Source organism: Rhipicephalus sanguineus, chromosome 4 (assembly GCF_013339695.2).
Source record: "Rhipicephalus sanguineus isolate Rsan-2018 chromosome 4, BIME_Rsan_1.4, whole genome shotgun sequence".
Lineage (NCBI taxonomy): Eukaryota > Metazoa > Arthropoda > Arachnida > Ixodida > Ixodidae > Rhipicephalus > Rhipicephalus sanguineus.
The window spans coordinates 126,421,375-126,444,161 of record NC_051179.1 but is presented as its reverse complement, the minus strand read 5'-3'; the positions used below and the strand labels follow the sequence as shown (position 1 = coordinate 126,444,161).

Sequence of the window (22,787 nt, the reverse complement as noted above, 5' to 3'; positions counted from 1 at the left end):
TCATCACAAAGCACGACACATACACTTCGCAATGCCAGTATGCAAGTACAATCCAAAGAGATGGCATGCACAGCAGTGGCGTAGCCAGGGGTGCACACCGGGCCTACCCCCCCCCCTCGAAAATTTTTTTTGCTATGGCATACAGAGCCCAAAATGACAGTTGACCACATCTGCCTGCCCGGCTCCCACTTCAAATCAAGGAGTCGCCCCCCCCCCCTCCCGAAAAAAATTTCTGCCTATGCCCCTGATGCACAGAGAACTTGGTGTCTGCTTACACATGACGGCAACTCGATAAGTAATAAAGGCTTGCAACACTTAGGCATGTTGGTGTACCATTTTTCTGATATACTGCATTAGTTTGCCCTCAGGCATGAAAACATGTTACACATGATTGTGCAGTTCAATTTTTCGTATAAAGACCTGTGGTGTCGACCATAGATCCATTTGCCAAGGTTTGTAAACACAGTCGCCTTTATTCACATGTTTTTTAAGAAATAATGTAAATTTATAAAGTTAAGCTTGGGAACATGGCATTATTTCGCAACCCTATTCACCGTATTATTATGCATAGGTAGTAGACCAATGGTTACAATATTTAAATGCCAGCTAGTGCCATCCAATTCGACTGGAAAATTGGTTCTTCGTCACCTTCAACAGCTCAACTTATGGCTCGTGCAGAAGTACCACATTGAAAATGAATCCGAATACCATGACAGGAAAGTTACCTCGGAGTTAGGCAATAACATGCTTTGAATTAAAAATTGCCCATCAATGCTGGTGGTGGCTTGGCACATTAGAGCCAAGGACTGGACATGCCATGAGGTTGAATAAAAATTGAACAGGGAATAAATAATGGCTGTAAAACAGTCAAGAACCATGCTTACTAAATTAAATGAGTTAACATTCAACATCTTTTCAAGCCATGTAAAATTTTCAAATGCACACTGTTATTGGAAAGTTTGGACTCAGCACCGTGCATAACACAGTGCAGCAGTCCAAGTGGTGACAATCCTAAATACTGAGAGATGTACAAGATCATCAGTATAGTATACTGTAAGGCACAGGAGTGTTCACGGAAGAGACCGTCTTGTAGACAAACAGGTAGGCCAGAACTGTTGCTGCTTTGCCAAAAGTGTTCAGTCTTCCTGAAAAAGATATCAAGCAAAGAAGTCCATTAAGCTTTCTGCATCCATACAAAATACCCACTTGACTTCTCTTACTGCAGACTTTTCCGAAACAAACACAAAAATGCAAAATTAAGAAGCTGCCAAGTATTTTCTTGCGAGATATTCAATGAGTGTGCAGCACACTTTCATTCTTGTAATATCTAGAAAGACGCAGCATTATAATAAAGAAAGACGAGGCTCATTTGCTTGTCCATGTTTTGCTGCCATGTTTTTATACACATAGCAAAAGAACAAGGTACAATAGCTAGTGTGCAGTGTTGCTTGTTGTTTTGTGTAAGCAACTCCTATTACAAAAATAATTCATTTATCCTCAAAACTTAGTGCATGTCCTCCCAATTAAATTATTTAAAATCCTAGGCTAGACGAGACAAAATATAGATATATAGTACTTATGAGGCATGCCACAGTGGACAGCCTCGATTTTTCAATTTACATTTAAATATCAAACTCTGTTTATGCCAAAGCAGCATCTAGATGTCTTTCTTACAGCACTTCGGACTAAACCAGCGGTGCACATAGCACCTGCCTGTAAGCACTGCACCATCCTGCTTCTGCCAACTATGAAATGCGTGCACACTGAAAATTTTCTATGCTGCTTACTGCTTGCTATTACTTTAAATCTCCCCTAGCCAACACAAACTAGACAACCAATTAATATAACTATCAAGTGGAAATGAATGTAAAAATTTTCCTAACAGTGATAACTTAAATCACAAGGCGCATGCAGCCCATCCTATGTTAGTCCTGTTGTGACTCACAACAGGACTAACATTTGTGTCGCAAATTGTGAACGGTTTTGAAACTACCAAACACAAAAATAAAGTTAAACACCATAATAACAATGCGCTGGTGAGCTTCAATGTATATCGATGTACATGCCACTTCATTGTTAAGGTAACGCATCACAATACTGACCGTTTGAAGCAAAACGGGAATGCGAGCTAGTTGGCGGGTAATAGGAGAGGTTCAAGTTTAGGTATATATTTTCTGCTGAAGCAATAAAGGTCTCAGTTGTGAGTAAGCGCTCGTGCTGTGCACTTTCTTGTCCTTGTCTTCTTAGCACTGCCGTTATATAAGTACTGACCATTACACCAGGAACACTATGAATCCCTCACAATACAGTCAATATCATGCTACAGGTGTCTATTATCGAGGCACTCCACTGTAAATTCAATATAGTGTTATGGCGTGACAGAGTGCAGGTGCAGATTCTGTACACTGTATCGGATGACTGAGATAAGAGCTACCATGAAATTGGACTCAAAATAGTGATACTCTCAATGTTTCTAATGTATCAATGACTTGCTTCATTAAACACAGGTATGCATTGCACAATTCAGAAATGGATTCTATTTGATCACTCTCTCCTAACGAGATTGCTGCTACCAACCCAGGTTCTGTGAAGCATCCAGATGAGCTTCGAGAGTTCTTATCAAGCTGCTGGTGTCCACAGCTGCATAGCGTTGCATGTGCCATCTTGAGCACCATCTGCAAAGAAAAAAAGAAATGTACAGGTTTTTTGCAGTGACTCACTATTTCATGCTGCACTAAACAGCTGTAAAGAACACCAATACCCAATTCAGATAACCGGCATAAATTCAGTTAGACGTCCATGCATGAAACAATCTTTTAACTCTAAATTTATTATCCTAATGCACTCGAACACCAAGAACTAATTCAGTACATAATACAAAACTGGCAGTGTAGATAAAGCGTTTTTTTTATCTCAGGGAAAACAGATTCCAGAGCTGTTTCATCGCTGCTCCCGTTTGATGTTAGCATTGAAAGTGCTGCTGTGCTTCTTATGCAAAAGTGAGCTTAGAGACAGACTTTACGAGGCATCATACTCTTCTTTCCTGTTTTGTTCTTTTTCTTTAAAGTTTCTTTTGTATTATCCTTTATTCCTCGTACCCTCTTCCTTTGCTCAGCATGGCCAGCCAGTTTAAGAACTGGCTAACGTGCCTGTCTTCCCATCCATTTCTTTCTTTCCTTCCTTCATTTTAAGTCTTGCAGCATTTATCAACTTCAGTAGTGTAGTGTTGCCAACTGCACAAACATTCATAACCTACAGCCAACCTACAGCCAACATAACCTACAACTATAGCCAACCACAAATTTCACTGCCTGTGCGAGACTAGAAAGAAAATACTTGCAGTTTCAAGTTCACTCCACACCTACCATTTCGTCAAAAACACAGCATTTGAGTTTCTGATAAATTAAGTTGTTTGCCGTGTATCATTCTAATGAAAGAGCTCCAAGCAAAGCAGGATAAAGCACGGAGAAGGTGCACAACAGCACATCCTTTGAGAATTTGCGATAGAGTCATCTGGTGGTCTGCGTTCCATTGTCTACTGCTTCTGGTGCTGCACTAAACACAATATTTACATTCATCAAGAAGTATGAAGGTAGGAAGCTTACATATGACTTACAGAAGTAAACCATAAGAAATGACGAAAGGTGTTCTGTTCTTGCTGAACATAGTTTTTTTTTAACTGTGATAATGTTTAATGGCTGCTTAGCCTTGCTTCAAAGCTTCATAATATTCTCATGAGAGTCACATTTTTTTTAATGATTGTCCCTCTGCCATCAGTATTGCATTGAGCTGACTTGCACTGATGTGACTGAATAAGCCTGGCGCACCTCACACATCTTCAACTCGATGAGAATATTCACATGGAATCCAGGAGAGTTCAAGATGTCACTAATTATGTCACAAAATTGTCACTAATTAAGTGACAATATTGTAAAATGCACGTGCTTCACCATAAACGCTGTCACTTAGCAGACAACTTTCACATAATATGGCCATAATCATATCTCTGCAGCATAATTTATTCGCTCCAGTCCAACCTAATGACGTAATTACCCTATGGTATGCTGTTTTTTTTTGTTTAGAGACGAACAAAGTGCGCAATGCAAAATTGTTATCGAAAAGTATTCCCACTTACTAATATTGGGGGGTTTTGGAATAGCGTACGCCAAGCCCGTAGCCACAGGGGAAGGGGGGGGGGAGGGAAATTCTGATGGAGGGGGGTGTTTTACCGAAAATGAATTATGAAAATAGGAGTTTTTCTAAAAAAAGTGAAGGGCGCAACGAAGGGCCCCGGAAGTTTCGCCCATCTGTTTTTCTTTAACGTGCACTGACATCGCAGAGTACACAGGCGTTTAGCGTTTCGCCTCCACCGAAATGCTACCGCCGCGGCCGAGATCGAATTTCGGGTCGGCGGCCGAGCACCGCAACCATCGTACAACCGAGGCTGACAACTACAGCTGATTCAAATGAAAACAAAAGTTGCCCTTAATGCACACATGACGGAATGATAACCGCGGCCTCTCGCTTGTTTATATTTTCTGAAAGCGCGCTGCCGCATTCACGCTTTATGGCAAGCAAAGAAATTGTATAGCACAAATTGTTTTCATTGAGGCGTACCCGCTCTTCGATAGAGTGGCCGTGCAAAGCGTGTGCCTTCACAAAAGCTTTTTAAACGCGCATCAGGCATCACACGTATGCGCGTGTAATGCTTTTACATTCTGCTTTTTATTGTACTTTCCACGCGACACACTGTGCAGCACTACACACGTGAGCGCCGCGAAACTGAGAACACAGAAGCACCACTTACCGTTCGCATTTCCGACTGTGCCTAACCAGGTGCTGGCCGAACACGCATACACGGAGGTGCAAGCACGCTTGAGTCTCCAGACCATCATGAAACCAACACGAACATGCTCACAGTACGGGATGTTGCACTGCAGTCGCTAAATGCCGTTCACGTCCAGCGTTGAGATCACAGTCGCGCACACACAAGACACTGGCACGCACAGCCGACACAGCTGAGCAATTCGGAAACTTCGATTACCGGGCAACGGGAGAAAATGGCGAAGGCAGCGACGGGCGACGGCGAGACTTCGACTTTAGCACGCACGCTTCTCCTCTCCTGGTGTGCGTGTGTCTGTTTTGTTCTTATTTTGTCTTTCCTCGCTCGCGCATGCGTCGGAAGGTTGCGTTATCGTGTTTCTCGGCGGCTCATGTAACAGCCCTCCCGTTTAGCGGCCGCTTGAAGGAAGTCGCGTTTATATATATCTGTTATTTTGACGCGATAGCGTCAAAGAGCTCGTCTCGCAGGAATTCCGGTGTCGGCGGCGTCGGCGTCATTGGTTCTGAGCGAAAGAGCAGCGTTGGTTGGTCGTGAGCGAAAATTCGAGGTAGATGCAAAGAGAGAGAGGGCGTTTGCACTTTGGCTTTCCTTGCGGCACTGTGTATATGTCTCCATCGAGAAGCGAAGGCAAGCTATAGCGATTGAGAAGGCGATAGTGTGTGTGTGTGTGTGTGTGTGTGTGTGTGTGGGTACATGCGTGTGTACGAATATCGCTCTCGCGTTTTAAAGGCGAAACGTAAGAGTCCCCCCCCTTTTTTTTTTTCTTTTTTTTTCTCATGCTCTCTGTCCACAGCATTTTATTGCGTACGCTGCGGCGTGCCGCCTCTAGTCAGTTTATAACTAGGACCTGACTCAGAGTGTGCGTACGTGTGAGTATAATCGCGTACATTTATGATCGCAGATTCTTTGTGCATGTCAGCGGTTTTCGTCGCGATAAGTTGACGAGGAATGTATCGCCGTCACTTCATCGATTGAGCTACTGCCAAAGATATTAGACTGCACGAACTTTTCTTTACAGCTCCTTATATTTGGAGAGTTGCAAGACTAAAACAAGCTCTGAAACAAGCTCTTATATGGCAAGAGAGTAAAACAACCTTTTACTCTCTCGTGGGATGCGGGAGTGAGACAGGCACTTTACTCTCTTTTGCCAGGAGGAGTGAAAGGCCTTTTCACTCCTCCTGGCCGAAAGAGAGTAAAGCGCCTCCCTGAGAGAGAGTATAATGAGATCTGTGGGAGTAACACAGCTCTATAACTCTCACTGCAGGAGTTTCAGTTTTTAGAGTGTACGCTCGTAAAGACTCCGCACACCGCGATCGACGTGTTCCTTGAAAGACGAAGTAGTAACGCTGTCTTCGGGTGACTATGCGAGACATAAACAATGAAATATATTCCTCAGTTGGCAACAGAGAAGAATCGGAAACATATATCCACCATTCATAATGTCTCCCCTTCTCGCAGTGCCAAACCAGGATGCTTTTTCATATCCTTCGTCGGTGCCTCAAACTTAGCTGCTGGCATTCGCTAAAATTCAGTATTTTATGCACGACCAGCTAAACAGTCGTATTCGTGACACATTTTTTTATCCGCGATCAACGACCGCAAATTACTTCGAATGTTCGCGACAGCAAAGACACTGTGCATTTTCTGTTGTAATACTACGGCTAATGCGGTATTTTTTCTACTATCTAAACTATACTTCTACAAATAGAACTAATTTTTGTCATATTTCAGCGTGACGTCACTGTCATATCTTTAATTGTCCGAATGAGGAAAGCATATGTTGAATTGCCACCGCCAACCTTCGCGGTGGCAAATTCAACATATTCAACAGGTAGCGGCTGTATCGTCCAAATTTCGATTTATTCGAAGCTATTATTTATTTATTTATTTATTTTTGCGCTCGTTATAGCGCGAACGCACAGTTTTTTTATTCATTTCGAGGGGCGGTCGCGGCTCCGAAGCGACCACGCCTGATACCGCTCTTGAGCCACCAGTAGTGTAGCGCCATCTAGGGCCCTGCGGACAAAAGTTCGCCGCTTCCGGAGGCGCCGTCGGTCCACCTATACTTCTAACACCGTGGTCTAGAGTTACTGTATATGCTACCTAAAGGTAGCATATACAGTAACTCTACCGTGGTCTTACCTTCCGCGCCATCTGTTACCATGTACGCTCACGACGCTATTGACCGGGCTCACATGGCTCGTCAAGTCGCCCGATCTCGTCTCGCCACGCCGCAGGAGATGCAGAAAGCCCGCTATGACCACCGGCATCGTAATATGAAGTTTGCCGCAGGTGATTGGGTGCTCCTTTGGTCACCATGTCGCCGTGTAGGGCTCTCCGAGAAACTCCTGTCCCGCTACACAGGACCCTACCAAGTCTTGCGTCAAGTTAGCGACGTGAATTACGAGATTGCGCCGTTGCACTTCGATTCGTCAAGTACGCCACCTGTTGACATTGTGCATGTTTCGCGGATGAAGCCCTACTTCCCTCGCAATTCATCGCCGGACCTGCGCCGAGACGGCGCTACAACGCCCGGGGGTCCTGTTACGGAGAGGAAGTGAAGGAAGACGAAGGGCTGAGGACCCTGACTGGCGCGCGAGTGTGGCGGTCAGCCATCTTGACTCTTTTACTGATTCCTCTCTGTAAATACATATTTTATATACTCATACAACCCCGTATCAATATCTAATAAACCACTTGCCATATCCGGCTACTTTACTACCAGTGTATTTCGCGAAGTGGTGCAGTGTTTTGTATAAGCACAACAGGCAGAACTTCATTGTGCTACAGGGCCGTCTGCACAACACGCATACCCAGAGAAAAAAGTGTATACAATGTGAATTATTTCTTTCAGTATGTGTATGCTAGTTGTGCAGACGGCCCTCTAGCACATTGTGCCAACGACGCCATAGGCTGCTCACGGGCGTCCATACTTCCCATTGGGCCCGCCAAGCAAGCTCACATTGTAACGCGAATCCATTACTCGTCGCCCTGACATCAAAGCGACAAGACTTTCGACCACTCACGAGCCGCTGACATACATCTCGCATCTTGCCGCTGCCTGTGACGAGTGTCAGCTGCAAGGGCGACCACGTGCTTTGCGACGAAGTGGCAACAAAAAGAAATGCAGGGTGCGTTCGGAGGGCCAAATTTCAAAAATTATTTTCTTCCTTAAAACAAAAAATGATTTGATTAGACTTTCTTCATTACTTAACGATGAAATCTTCTATCAAATGCCGCATGACAAGGATTTTTACTTGGACCGCATCAGTATGAAAAATATGGTCAAACATTTCTATACTTTCACAATTTTTTTCGTGAAGATTTGAAGCCTATGTTACCCCTAAACATTTTTGTACTAAAATACACTTTCTTGAAGATTATACTGTTATTAAGATTGGTTAGGCAGAGTTCCAGATAGCTCAAGAAAAAATCACGAACTTTGAAGATTTTTGTAGTTTTTGAAGATACGTAGCTGGTAGTGAAACACAAAAATTTCGGAATTAATGAGTAGGACAACTAAAGAGAGCCTCTGCAATTGCGCAAGCGCGGTTTCGAAGCTCAACACACAAAAATAGATTTCATACACATTTTTCTATTAGGCACAGTTTAACAAATACAAGCGAACTTCGAGGGGGCGCCACGATCGTCAAAATTTTTTTCGAGCAAAAACGTTTTGCCACAATACTCCATGTGGCACAGGAAAAAGGCACAAATTTTAGCCATCGTGGCTGTGGCGAATGGGGTGATTGGCGACGTATTTGCGGCGAAGGAGACTGGTGTCCACGTGGCGAAGGCGATCCGCTGAACCAGCGGCATTGTCAGCGGCGTTGGACTCAGGAGCGGGTGAAAAGTGGTGGGCATTACCGTCAAAACGGGTCATATTGGCCGTTGCACGAGCTGCCGAGGACTGCCGAGGCGGTCATCTGCAGTTCGCCACTCAGCCGGGTTGCGAGAACGTGGAGAGAATCGTCGGTTTGGGGTGGACATAGGCGTGCCCCCCTCATCATCTAAGAGGGGGGGGGGGCGCAAAGTCCGACCCGTACATTGACCCTTCTAGTCACCTAGGAGGGGGGGGGGCGCAAAATCTTCCCCATACATTGACTTAGTAGGGTGGGGGGGGGGGCGCCGCGATGAACCTTTGCCCCCCTTAATGAGGAACCCTGCGCACGCCTATGGAGGTGGACGTGGCAGAAGGGCGTTCGCTGACTGAGCGTGGCGACAGAACACACAGAATGCACTTCCGATATTTTCCAGCTCCTGACGAACGATGGCTTGAACGAGAGTAACGGTAACAGGGGTGGCATCGGTGCTACGCGAATAGAATGCTGAGGGCGCCATCGCTTCCAGTTCACGACGAACAATTCGTGTCAGGTCTTCCGGCGGTGAAGGATCTTGCAGTGTCGACTGCTCTTCACACGTCGACGTGGCAGCGGTGTTTGGAAGCCTGGCGAAAGGTTGCAGAATGCGGCGGCTTTTTGCTTGCTCGAACTGACGACACTCTTTGATTATCGCATCCACGGTGGAACAGCCCTTGCACATCAGGAGGTTAAATGCGTCGTCGGCGATCCCCTTCAGCACATGCCCGACCTACTCACCTTCCGTCATGTCAATGTCGGACTTTCGGCAGAGAGCCAGCGCGTCCTGAATGACAGGTACGATTCCGTGGACGATTGGGCACGGCAGGCCAATTCCTTTTTGGCGGCTATTTTACGGCCGGCGGGTTTGCCAAATACCCCTCGCAACTTTTCTTTGCGTTGGTCCCAGCTAGTGAGTTCTTCGTTGTTTTCGTACCACACCTTTGCAGTGCCCCTCAAGTAAAATAACACATTGGCCAGCTGAAGTGTGGGATCTTATCTGTTCGGTACACTCACGCGTTCAAACATGTCCAGCCAGTCTTCAACGTCGACGCCGTCGGTCCCACAGAATGTACCGGGATGCTTAGGTGGCACGAAAACAAGTAACAATATTCTTTTCCCTCTTTTCTTGAGAAAGAGGGAATGAAACGTTTATTTGGTGTTCTGTGAGAAGATCGGTGAGTGGGATCCTTAGTCCGGGTACAGTGTACTAGTCAGGGATCCCATTGGCGCGGGCCTCTGTCCTCGCTTGTCTCACAAGGGCCTCTTGGGTCGTCGGATCCGAGCTGGACAGAGCTGCCTGCTACCCTTTTATGTTTGGTATTGTCCTGGGTTGCATGGGTGGATTGTGTGGACCACGGCCGGTCTAGAGGCGCGCGCTCGCTATTGTTGTAGTACCGATTGTAGTACATATTGTTGTAGTACCGAGGAAAACATTCTGTTTCCCATTGAAATGATTCTCTGAATGTTTTTTATGTTTCCTCTTCATCTGCAGCGTGGCCGTCCCCATTATGCAGTGACTTTCACTTTTTTGTAGTATTTGTTTCAATATTAAATCACGAATTAAGATGCCTCCAACAAAAATGTGCAATTTTGTTATTTTCAAGTACAGCGACGGCCGGCACATACATTTGAAATAAACATTTCCTAAACCATGATTAAACCGTTTCCTCAACCAAATGCAATGTTCATCCTCTTACTTATTCTCGAAGTTACAGAAACCTAAAAAAAAAAAAAAAAAACAAGGCTGCGTTATAACCGCGTCGATGCTTTGCCGAGCAACAGAAGCGGGCTTATGAGCGGCCTGCGCCACCACTTCTGTAAAGCGGAATTTACCAGAGTCATCATACATACTTACTACCATGTTTCTATCGCATTGGTACCATGAATACCTTATAGAGTAACTTCAGAAAGCGCCACGGTAAGTCGGAAGCCGAGCACTCCCTGCGCGCGCTAGCCTCCGCAACGGCCGGGGAGCAGTTGGCTCGGAGCGCCCCCACGAAATTGCGGCCATAGGTAGAAACAGCCCCCCGTGCGCAGGCCGTAAAGGAAGGAGCGAGCGCGCGCCTCCAGACCGGCCGTGTGTGGACATCCCCTTACCATGCTGAAACGCTCATTGAGCCGGTGGCGCCGCGGTGCGGGAGTGAATGAAGCGACTCACATGCTCCGTGCAGCAGCTGACCCATATGAGTTGAGCCCGGTCAGGTTGTTAGCGATGCTTCGCAATGTCGCGTATGAATTGCTGTGTCGTAAACTGCGCCAATAGCTATCAGAACTACCAACCAGGAACAAAGTTATTCAGTTTTCCGCGTGACCATGCATGCTTCAGGGATGATTCACAGCGTACGCCGCGTAAAGCAAGTGATCCCTGGCGCGTGTGTTAATGAAGTACGCTAGTTTGCTGTGAATTTACACCCCACGCAAGTCAATTAACTGACATTCTTATTTCTTACTGTGCTGACGGAACCGAATGACAGCCGGCAAAGTGATCTCGAGTTTGCATTTCATTGGCGGAAAGCAATCGACAGATCCAGTAATTCTCCCTCAAGTACGCTACTGCTGTTTTTTTCGCCGTACCGCAGTTCGTCGAGCGGCGCAGTTCGTAAACGGGGGAAGCCCGGATGCGTGGCGAGCGACTCCTCTGGCGCTGGCGTGGCAAAATGCGTCGCGGACCGCGAGAATTTAAAATTTTATTCTCATTGCACTGTCTGACCCTTAACAGCACTGCGTGCGCAAGCAAAGCCGCGCCACGCCGTTCTATTGTGCTACGTGACGGCTAGGATATCACATGCAAAGCTGGCACGTGGTAAGATTACTCAAGCACTCATGCACGATGCAGCCCGAGCAACGTCAACAAACGAGGCTGAACTACATACAGCACAGAAAACCTCGCGGAACTGCTACGGCATTACGAAACGCAGCACGTGCGGTTCGGCGATCGTACATTTCACTTGCGCCCATACCAATGGGTTGTCTAACATTTGCCAGGCATAAATGTCATCGTTTACTCAATAAGCAGGCAATATGACAAGAAAGAATGCATACAAACAGTGAAGGTGGCGGCCAGTGGCGTAGCCAGGATGGGAGCACACCGGCCCCGTGCCCCCCCCCCCCCGAACTTTGTTTCAGCCATGGTATACAGAGCACAAAATGACACTCGACCACACATACCCACCCAGACCCCACGTCGGATCAAGGGCGTGCCCCCCCCCCCCCCCCCCCCCCCCCCCCCCCCCCGAAAAATATTTCTGCCTACGCTTCCGGGTTTACGTAGGCATGCCGCACGAATGACCCTTTCATCACACTGTCGTACGTCCGTGCTTTCTGTCACATCGAGAACCTGATTGATTCCGTATAATTTATGTCCTTTCTCTTCGTTTCATATGCCCTAAAGAAATGCTGCACTGCTAACTTTCTGAAAGCCTACCCAGTTTGTCGAACCTGTCGCCTTCGCGCACACCCACTTGCATACAACGTGGGCGAGCAGCAGATGGAGAGACGATAGTTCGTAGCACGCGAGTGGAAACTGAAGTGGCTGTTCGTGGCGCTGGCGGCGCGCTGGCGCATTGGACTGTTGCGCCACCTACATGTGCTGCACGGTTTCCATAAGCGGTAATATCAGAATGGCGAGCAGAAAGGAACAACCACCAATCGCAATCAGCATTGCTCTCTTTCCTTTTTCGTGGCAGAGCCTTCGTAAGGTACGATGGGGCATCAGGGAAGATGGTTGGAACCGAGTGGTTGGAACGGCGTCATAAGTGAGTGCTGGTCGCTCGCGATCGATTTCTACAACCTCGCCGTTGAGCGCGTGCGTGATCGAAATGTCGCTAACACGCTTCGTCAAGCACCTGGTCACCTCCAGACCCGTAGCCACGAATATTTTTGTGAAAGGGAGGGGGGGGGGGAGCGAGGCTCTTGCTGAAGGTCTTGACTATATATTTGAGAAAAACACCTATTATCATTATTTTTGTTCGGTAAAATCAAATTCGGGGGGGGGGGGGCGGTTGTCCCCTTCCCTCCTCGAACTTCTTTCTCTGTCGAAGACTTCGTGATTGAGAGGCCATTTATTCGCATCTAACTTCGGATTGACACGTCGAAAATATCTGCAAAAAGGTGTCTGCTATCACAGGTGTTTTATCTCTATGTCGGTATCTTGTTCCAATGAAAGCAAAATTGAACATTTATTACGCGTTACTTAGACGAATATGATCAAATTATTTTCTTTACAAAAGATGACCCAGCACATTTACAACATAGGTTTTCTAGATACAGCACAGCCACCTGTTCCATACACTTTTTGCCTGCTTCATTCTTTTTATTTCTCAAATACCTCCTTCAAAAATTTCCTTGTGTCTACTGCATCTTTGACACCAAGTGTAATTTCCACCAATACCAGAAATGGTGATCTGTGGTATGTTCCATAATTTTACAATAAATATAGCCTACAATCACTATATCATAATCTGCCACACGTTTTAAATAAATATGAAGATGTAAAGAGTTGTTCACCGAAGGAAATTTGAATGCATTTCATAAACATGTGATGGCTGAGCATACTTTTTTATCATTTTTAGTGTGGCAGAGCCAATAGTGTACGATTTCTCGTAACCCTTGCATATATTTCTTTCTTCTGATGCATCCAATATTTTTCATCTTTATATTATTTTGCTCTTTTTTGTGCATTTGTGTAAATAATTTATTTTGAGTGTCTAACAATGTTACTATTTCTTCATGCAACCACCATATATGCCTTGTAACAAACCATCAGCCCAATCAAGCTGTTTTTCCAACAGCTTTTAGCCAACAGTATCCCCCAGAACATCAGCATTTCTGGCAATAAACCTGTACTGTATTGTATGCTAGTCATATCATGGGTTATAATTAATGCTGGTCATGCACTAACGTCCTGTCATGGCTGCTTGGTTTGCATCAAGGTAATCAAATTGCTGGAGGAGCGCCATCACCGGGTACGCCATGTATGTCATACATGCATGACATCATATGTCGTGATCTGTAATTTATTTTCGTCATACACCTATAATGCAATGCTAATCGCGGTGTATATCAAGTGAATAAAACGGGTGCGAAACTCCAAGACCGTGTCATGTATGGCATGATGTACATGACATGATATTATTATTAAATGACCTGTCTTCATACACCCACGCCATTGTCCTGCCAATTTTGGTAATTCCCAACTTAATGAAACCATCGCAAGAGCACCAAAGCCATGTCATGCGTGACGTGCATCATATGCATGAGGTGATTTTCATATTATGACCTGTCATTTATGCTCATTGACACCCATGTCATATTCTGCCAATTTAGGTAATTATAAACTTAATAAAACAACTGTGAGAGCACCAAGACTGTGTCATGTATATCATGCATACGTAACATGCAGGACAGGAGTTTCACGTTATGACCTGTCATCTGTGTTCGTTGCACATCCACGTCACGTCCTGCTAATTTTGGTAATTCCAAATTATTGAAACCACTGTGAGAGCACCAAGACTATGTCATTTACATTCATCTCGTGCTCTTGTCATGCCATGGCACACCGCTATGCAGCTTTCAAAACGCTCAAATCAGCCAGTGGCAGTGTCTTTTGGGTGTGTGAAGCAGTTGATTTGAGGTATACTGTAAAATGCCGAGCAAGCGCCCCCCCCCCCCCCCCCCACTGCGGTGAAGGATAATGCGGCCAGATTCGGAGGGAGGGGGGGGGGGGCGCTTGCTCGGTATTGGAGCGAAATTCAAGATGGCGGCGGGAGCGCCGCTAAAAATTAAAAAAAAATGCCCATCCATGTTTCTAATGAAGTGCTTTATTTATTTGCTGTTTTTGTTCCCCCTCATCACTGTCAAGCCATTGAAGCAGCGACCGGTTTGACGAATATACGGCCGGCCACATGACAACGAAATTTCGTAAACAACATTATAGATACGCATTCAGTGTACTCATTCTTGTTCTTTTTACACAACGACGCTCGTCTTGAAAAATAAAGTGGCCGCAGGAGGAGCAGGGGGGGGGGGGGCGCTTGCTCGGTCCCTGGCGCTTATTTGAGATCTCCCGAAAAAGGGAGGGGGGCGCTTGCTCTTGAAAATCGGCGGGTGTTTATCGGAGTTTTACTTTTGGCGGAAATTCGGTGTTTATCGGAGTTTATTTCTCGTAAATCCCCAATTCTCAGAAATTCGGAGTTTTGAATTATACTCGAAATCCCAAAATATTAGATCAAATCATATCTGAATACTAAAACATCAAAACACACGAAGCACATTTTTTTCTAGAAGGTTTGGATGCACAAAAACACATACGCACAAGCGAAATACTTGAATACATAACACCTGTATTTGTGCGTATAAAACATTATGCTTAAACATTATTGTAAAACACGCAATCATACTTTGCGAGGTTGCTGTCAGTGATCGAAGCGCGCTCTTTTCGATTGACGATTCTCAGCTTTGAAAATGCCCTTTCAACAATAGCGCTAGAAACAGGAAGCGCCAGAAGATGCAGCGTGCAGCGAGAAAGCACTCGCCACTGGACAATGTGAAGTCTCGAATACGACAGGGGCTCAACAATGTTACATATTTCACAGCAGTGATAGTTCGCAAAATCACTCAGGAGCTGGCTCATGTCGTCAGTTTCAAGAAGCACTAATTGAAAAATAGGCGCACAGGTTTTGAACGCGCAGGGCAGCTCATGCTTCACACTGTAAACGAAAATTAGCCGAGATGGGAGCTTTTCCAGCATATGAGCCCCTAAAACCCCCATGCCCCAATCATTTACTCCGTGGTAGCGGAGTGAAGTCGGCACATGTCGTCGTAAAACGCCCCTTGCTTAATGAGGGAGTTTATGAACGACATGACCTTGTTAAACTCCCCGCGGAGTTTTAGATCACGTGGTTAGAAACTCCCTATGGGAGGTTTAAAAAGTATTTTTGGTCGTGACGTGCGTGTCACGTAGTCAGAAACTCTTTATGGGAGTTTTAGAAACCATTTTTGGTCGTGATGTGCGTGCGTGTGTGAATGTGCGTGTGTGTACAGGCATCTGTTTGCAGCGACGATTTGCAGCGAGGATTTGCAACGGCCGGTTGGTTTGTGTAGACGTGTAGGACAATTTTCTCCACTGAACCGTTCTGGTCAGAGACAAGTTCAACTCGCGCCAGCGTCCGACCGCGAACACATCGAGCTGGCTGTCCTGTGTTTATTCTCCCGTCAAGCGGCAATGCCCATGCACACGAGTGCAAGCCTCCGACACGCCACGGATACCTCGCTTCAACGTGCCGAGTTACGAAGAACTGCGAAGAATAATTTCATCGGTAACAAAAGTAAGCTGTTGCGATCGTCAGCGGGTTGTTTCTGGAGTTTCACCGGCTAAAACTTCGAAGCAGTAAGAAGTAGGCTTCGCTACGTCGTCGGCATCAAGCCGGCCGGCGGCCGGTGTGAGAGCTGCGCCGGCGACGCGCTCGCCCCGACCACCGGCATCGCTTGCTTCTCGGAGTGTCACCGAACCGATGTTTCACCGGCTGCAACTTCTAAGCGGTAAGAAGGCTTCGCTACGTCGTCGGTACCAAGCCGGCGGCGCGTAGCGAACTCGCACAGCCACACCGGTCGCCATGGCGAGTTCTATATACGAGCTCGCACCGGCCACCGGTGAAGCAAAGAATATGTTTCGCAGAAAATAAAGGCTGCTGGAATGAGTAAGTTTAAATTGTCTCTTTGTGCCATGCAACCACCGTTGTCAAACGTATAGCGAGAAGGCGAGCGCCGATACGAGATAGATTGAACCAACATGCGGCCGCCGCTGCACTGCGAGCAACAGGAACCGCGACTACGAGCCGTCTTGTTCGTTGTAAGTGCATCGCTCCGTAGCTTAACGCGGATAGCGGACACCTGTTTTTTTATTGTGTGTGTAAAATAACGGCGACGAAAACTGCACAGCAGCAAGCATTTTGTGATCGCGAGCCGCCGTTCGTCGTATAGCCGTGCCGTACTCCTGCGAGAGGCCTAGCGACGCCGTCGGCAACAACGCGGTATACGTGGCGTTGAATATTAGGCGGGTTTATAGTAAAAGACAGGTGTACCTCAGTAGTATCTATAAGCCCACCACAAATATACACGTGCGCCATGAATGTTTGGTGCATAATTACGCGGAAAATGAGTGTCCCATCTGAGCTACATTGGAGGTCAAGATGTGGTGCCTATATATACTCGGTGACCAAAGTTTGGTTGTGAAGCGCGGGTGGCGAGCGGTTGTCAGTGTGAGTGTTGTATTACTTTGCGAATGTTGTGTGCATGTTTGTGTACGTGTGATCGAGTTTGCGTGTTTCGATGCTAATTTAATTAAAGATTCTTTGAACACAGTGCCAAAACGATTCGTTGGTGTACAGGAGTTAATCGCACAGCTTCCTCCCAGATGTCTGTCTCCACTTTTCGGCGACAGCAGCGTAGTATCCGTGAAAGTCTGCAACATTCGTTAAGCGGTCAGTCTCGTCAAGGAGGTCCAACAGACTTGTGGCATCTGATGCGAAGGTCTCGGTTGGATCACGCCATTGACTGATGAGTGCGCGCAAACGAACCCCCAGTATGGGATAAACTCAGTGTACCAGGGTACTCTCTGCCTAAAGTTCCTTAATGATTGAGAGCACGGCACACGAATTGGTCTTCAGAAACCTCATCTTAACGAGCAAGCCGTGCACAGCTTCAGGCGATGAAATAAGACTCTTGAGCTTCTCACACTTCTTTCCCTTGGTTTCGTCGGTTCTCAAGTAAGACAAAATGGCGCGCCAGTATTCCAAAATGACTTCTAGAGCTTCATAAAAAGAGAACCACCTCGACAAACATACGGTTTTAAGCGACTTGATCGACATGCCCATGGCCATAGCAAAGGCCAAATTACGTCGCAGCTCCTGCGACGACTTCAACAGCGCAGGAAAGTGCAGAACAAAAATTACACCATCTCCCGCTAAAGGGGACCATGAGGCGATGCGAAGCCGGAGCACTTGCACGATCGCGTTCCGTTGGCGTTCGTTGGACATGCTACCGACCTCGCGTCGTGGAACGCGAAGAGGTACGCTACGCGCGTCGTATCTTCCATCTAGCCTTGCCGTTAATTCTCACAGGGCGAGCGGGGAACGCGGTCGATAGGCGGGCGAGAGGGGGGCAGCGTAGGAGAGGAGAGAGAAGGGGAGGGGACGCGCATGCGCTCGAGCTCATCGCGTCGTTGCGCAGGAGAGAATTTCGGCATGTCTAGCCCGCGTTTCAGAGGAAGAGTGGAAAGGGGGAGGCGAGGGGGAGGGGAGAGGGAAAGTGGAGAGGAGAAGGTGAGAGGGAAAGTGGAGAGGGGAGTGGGAGAGGGTATGCGCATGCGCAGTAAGGGTGGTCACGCCGCACACCACCGGATTGAGCTCGGCCTTAAGATACTTCGCATCTAAAATCCTGAACTACGTTAAACGAGCTCATCCTGATTCCATCCTCCAGAGCGTTGTTGAGTAGGTGGCACGGATCTTTGAAATGAAACGCCTTGAATTCGGGGTTGGTATGCAGATGTGTTTGACAAGGTGGTTTTTCTAAAAACAAGGATTCATTGCAATGAACGTAGGAGAAGGGACGCTCTCCTGTGTGAGTGCACATGTGCTCAATGAGGTAGTTTATCGTCACAAACTATGCACTGCAGTGGGACACAGAAAAATGAATGCTCTCTTCAGTGTGTGCGGACGTGTTTTATGAGCACTGGCGTAATTCACGGGGGGGGGGGGGGTTCCTGACACCCCCCCCCCCGCCCTTGTGTTCAGGCTGGAGGGGGGGGGGGCACTCTTTAAATTGTCCCCCTTGACATATATCTTTCAAACGCCATATATTTGAGATCCTTGAAGGCTATGTATAGTGCAATCAAGTTTTTACAATTAATCCCGGTTTATATTGTAGTGTGTGTAGGCCTGCGTTCAATACTCTTCAGCTGTGTGAGACTATTGAAATCGCAATTGCCGCTTGGCCGCTTTCGGAGAAGACGCAATAAAACTGTGCAATTACATAAGCTGGGAGCCCATGCTGGTTTCTTAAAATATTATTTCAAAGCACGATTTTAATTTTTATATAAATAAAAATAAAAACAAAATGGCCGCCATGACAAGATGTGTGCCCCCTTGCGATTTTAGCTGGATTTACGCCACTGTTCATGAAGCCGCTTTTCCGCAAAAAGGGTGCACACACGAGAAGGAACGCTCTCCTGTGTGGGTCCTGCATGTGCTCAACAAGGTAGTCTTTCAAAGATACGGATGCATCATACTGAACACAGAATCAGGGACGCTATTCTTTGTGCACGTGCATGTGTTTCACGAGGTGGTTTTTCTGCAAGAAGGACGCACCGCAATGTTTGCAGGACAAGGGACGCTTTCCTGTGTGCATGTGGATGTGTTTGACGAGGTGGTTTTCCTGCAAAAACGATGCACTACAGTGGACACAGATGAAGGGACGCTCTCCTTTGTGAGTGCGCATGTGCTTATCAAGGTAGCCTTTCATCGAAAAGGATGCATTGCAGTGAACACAGGAATAGGGAGACTCTACTGTGTGCGTGCGGATGTGTCTGACAAGGTGGTTTTTCTGCAAGAAGGATGCACTACAGTGGTTACAGATGAAGGGACGCTCTCCTGTGTGAATGCGCACGTGCTCAACAAGGTGGCTTTTCGTCACAAATGATGCACTACAGTGGACACAGCTGAAGGGACGCTCTCCTGTGTGGAAGCGGATGTGTTGGACGAGGTTGCTTTTCTGCAAGAAGGATGCATTGCAGTGGGCACAGGAATAGGGACGCTCTCCTGTGTGCGTGCGCGTGTGCTCATGGAGGTGGCTTTTCTTCGAAAATGATGCATTGCAGTGGCCACAGGAAAAGGGGCGCTCTCCTGTGTGCCTCCGCATGTGCTGATTTAGTTGGCTTTTCGTCACAAACGATGCATTGCAGTGGACACAGGAAAAGGGGCGCTCCCCTGTGTGCGTGCGCACATGAGCCACCAGCTTTGAGTTATGAATGAACGCAGCTGGGCACAAGTGGCACTGGAAGGGGAGCTCGCCCACGTGTTTCTGAAGGTGACTGTTCATAGTTGACTTGTCCAGGGTCACATAGGTGCACTGCTGGCAGGAATGCAGTCGAGCTTGTACAGAGGCCAATGAAGAAGACTGCCTCAGGGACGCAAAAGTCAAGGAACCTGCAAAGCCATCGAGAGCACACAAAGGCTATGCAAATTACGTGTCTACACTATGTGGAACTAGACTGCAGCAGCTAGCAATACACATTGTTGCTTTACATGCAAGCGAAGTAGATGACCACCTTGTCTCACCCAAACGAAAGCTACTGTTATGGCAACAGCACACCAACCCGGAACATTTCACAAAAATTGCCATCTTGCTGTACATGAATGCTTTGGTTAGATGCAAACACCAGGTGCCAAGAAATAGATCCTGATTTAGATGTCAATCTCAGTGATGTTTCCGAGGGCTTCCGATTTGGAGCAATTTTTGGAGCAGGAAAATTTTCATTTTGGAGAAGTAAAAATTTCTATCTTGGAGCAATCTGGAGCAGGTAATTTTGCATCTGGGAGCACTCTGGAGCAGCTAATTTCACACCCTGGAGTAAGTTAAAGAATCAAGTTGCATTTACATTCAATTACCTGAAGAACTATTATGGGGCTCTTAGGAAAAGCTAGAAATATTTCGATTCATTGCAAATCTCATGGAGAAAATCATCTCAGGAGCAGTTCATATTTCACTCGATAATGCCAAAATAAGGGCGTCATGCAGAAGTAAGTGTTCTGGAATAACCTCTTCAGCGATGATGTCAGCGACCTGACGGCGAAAGCCATCTTGCCTTTTTTTTTTCTTCTCACTCGATGCATTGATCCTCCCTCGCCCTCCTCTGAAAGATTTCTGCACCTAACGTCGTTATGCACCGCCTCCAGGATCGGAGGCATTGCAAGTTTTCTGCACCTCACCTCGTTTCCCGGTGCCTCCATGATCGGCGCACCGAGCACGGAGGCAGTGCAAAGCGACTATGTCATGTGATGACGTCTTCATGTGACGTCACGGTGTACGACGTCATGATGACGCCATCACGTGACGTTTTTTTTGCTTTGCTCGTGTTGATGCCGCCGATGTCGACGGCTAATTTTCGCGTTTGATGGGGCACCTAAGGCTTTCCCATTAATATTGCGTATCGAATGTTAATAGCCTAGCCGTTAACACCCTGGCCTTACATACCAAAATGGCCTCCACCATGTCACCTCTGTGCCGTGCACTGAACAGCTTCGCTGGTCATCTACCTCACAGAGTGGAATGGCTCCTTAATTTTTTTTTTACTTTTTTTATTGCGACAGCAATTATATGGACACACTCGACGAGTTTTTGCCGTCGCCGTCACTTTTAGTATAAAGTCAAAATTGATAACATCGACCCGCGCATTGTATGTTCTACCCGCGAGTAAAAGGTCGCGAGCGATGGCAACGAATGCAGCTGAAGCGGAGATGAAACGAGCCCGCCGTCTCCTTTGCGTGGAGGGCGCATGCGATAACATCCCCCCTGCGTGCTAGCTAGGCCTGCCATCGATTGTTTGTCAGACAGGAAATTAACGCCCCGCCCGACTTTCGTAAGGAGCATGAAGGGAGGCCAGAGGAGGGGGGGGGGCGCTGCGTCACTCGAAGGGAGCAGTCGCTGTCGCGCGCGCTATCTCGAGGCATCAGGAGACTGCTCGTAAACTTCCTGTGCTCTCAACGCTTACTTCGCGTTTAGAGAACTGGCAGCATGAAAACCGTTTCGGTCCCTGGAGCGGCCATATTCCCTTAAACCATCGTTTTGTTGAGTTTCGCGAGATCGGATCCCAAAAGAGTTAGCTGCTAGCCTTACTTCGTATAGCAATACAATTTGTTGGTATCACATTCATTAACCGAAACTGACTTTTGTTTAACCGTCAGCTAGTGACCCCGGAAAGCTAGAGGCGCACGTGTAACCGGACGTGTGTCGGAACGGAACGAAAACCAAAAACGAAAAACGAAAACCAAAAACGATATTTTTGACCGGAACGAAAACGTAACCGAAACTTTCATCATTTCGTTCCGGAGTGAAACCGAAATTTTTTTAATCGTTTTTCGGTTCACGAGAAAACTTGGCCATCCAAAACTGAGGTCACGCAACGTGAGCAATTGTGCATATCTCAATGTATTAGCGCGTACCTCAAGCAGGAATCCCAAAGCAAAGATATGTTGAAATTGTGCGAAAAACGAAAACAGTGGCAACCAGAAATGTTTATATTAACGCAAGTAGCCTTTTGCGCGTCTGTCATGCAGGCCAGCGTATAGAGAGGGCATTGTCGGCGCCAGTTTGTTACAGCGAAAGCTCTTATGAGATCACAACAGCCGATTTTGGCGCCATAGTTGTCCGCCGCCGCTGGTGTCCGTAACCGCTATCGCATGAAATAAGAAAAAAAAAAATTAGATGAGAAACAAATGCCAAGGATCGGATGGGATTTGAAACCGCGGCCTCTGCGTGGCAGTCGAGTATTCCACCACAGCGCCACGCTGGTGCTTGTAACTCCTTCGCAAAAACACCCTTACAGGCGTCATGTCGCACAAGGTATCGTGTTAACATATGTAATATAGCGTGGCAGAAGAGTAAAAAATTCGGCAGATCCCACGTACCGTGGGAGTAGATGTTATGCGAAGCATGCGGCGGGTAGGTGACTCTGGCGTAACTTTTTTTACTGAGCGACACGTTACAATATGACGCTAAATATTTGTATATATTTTATACGCACACATATATACGTTGAAGAGCTGCATATGTGCTATATAAGCAGTTGTTTACGGTTGGGTAACGCTGCCAATGACAACGTGGGTACTACCAACACCAGAAGCGGTAAGCTGATATGTAGTGCTTATACGTGTCCCGAGAACGCACGCGCGTTTCACGAACTCGTGTGAATGTGTGCAAGAAGTTCTTGACAGTTCTTGAACAAGGGCATCATCACCGTGATCAGTGAGCACCAGCAGCTGGTCATGACTTGTTATAGGATCCGGTCGTGATCGTGGTGAAGAGGGGTC

The 22,787-nt window shown here is 46.9% G+C and overlaps 1 protein-coding gene and 2 long non-coding RNA genes across 3 annotated transcripts in view; 1 reads left to right on the top strand and 2 right to left on the bottom strand.

Annotated features, from left to right (window-relative positions):
- Positions 1-22,787, bottom strand: part of LOC119390647 (gastrula zinc finger protein XlCGF57.1) — a 389,923-nt gene that overhangs the window by 309,928 nt on the left and 57,208 nt on the right. The window lies entirely within an intron of this gene.
- LOC125758205 (uncharacterized) overlaps positions 1-22,787 on the top strand; it is a 70,311-nt gene that overhangs the window by 28,690 nt on the left and 18,834 nt on the right. The gene's annotated exons all lie outside the window — the stretch shown is intronic.
- Positions 920-4,914, bottom strand: LOC125758203 (uncharacterized). The gene is made up of 3 exons (XR_007415967.1): positions 4,808-4,914; positions 2,578-2,675; positions 920-1,145 (listed from the first exon to the last, which is right to left on the bottom strand). It is a non-coding gene; the product is annotated as an uncharacterized LOC125758203 (long non-coding RNA).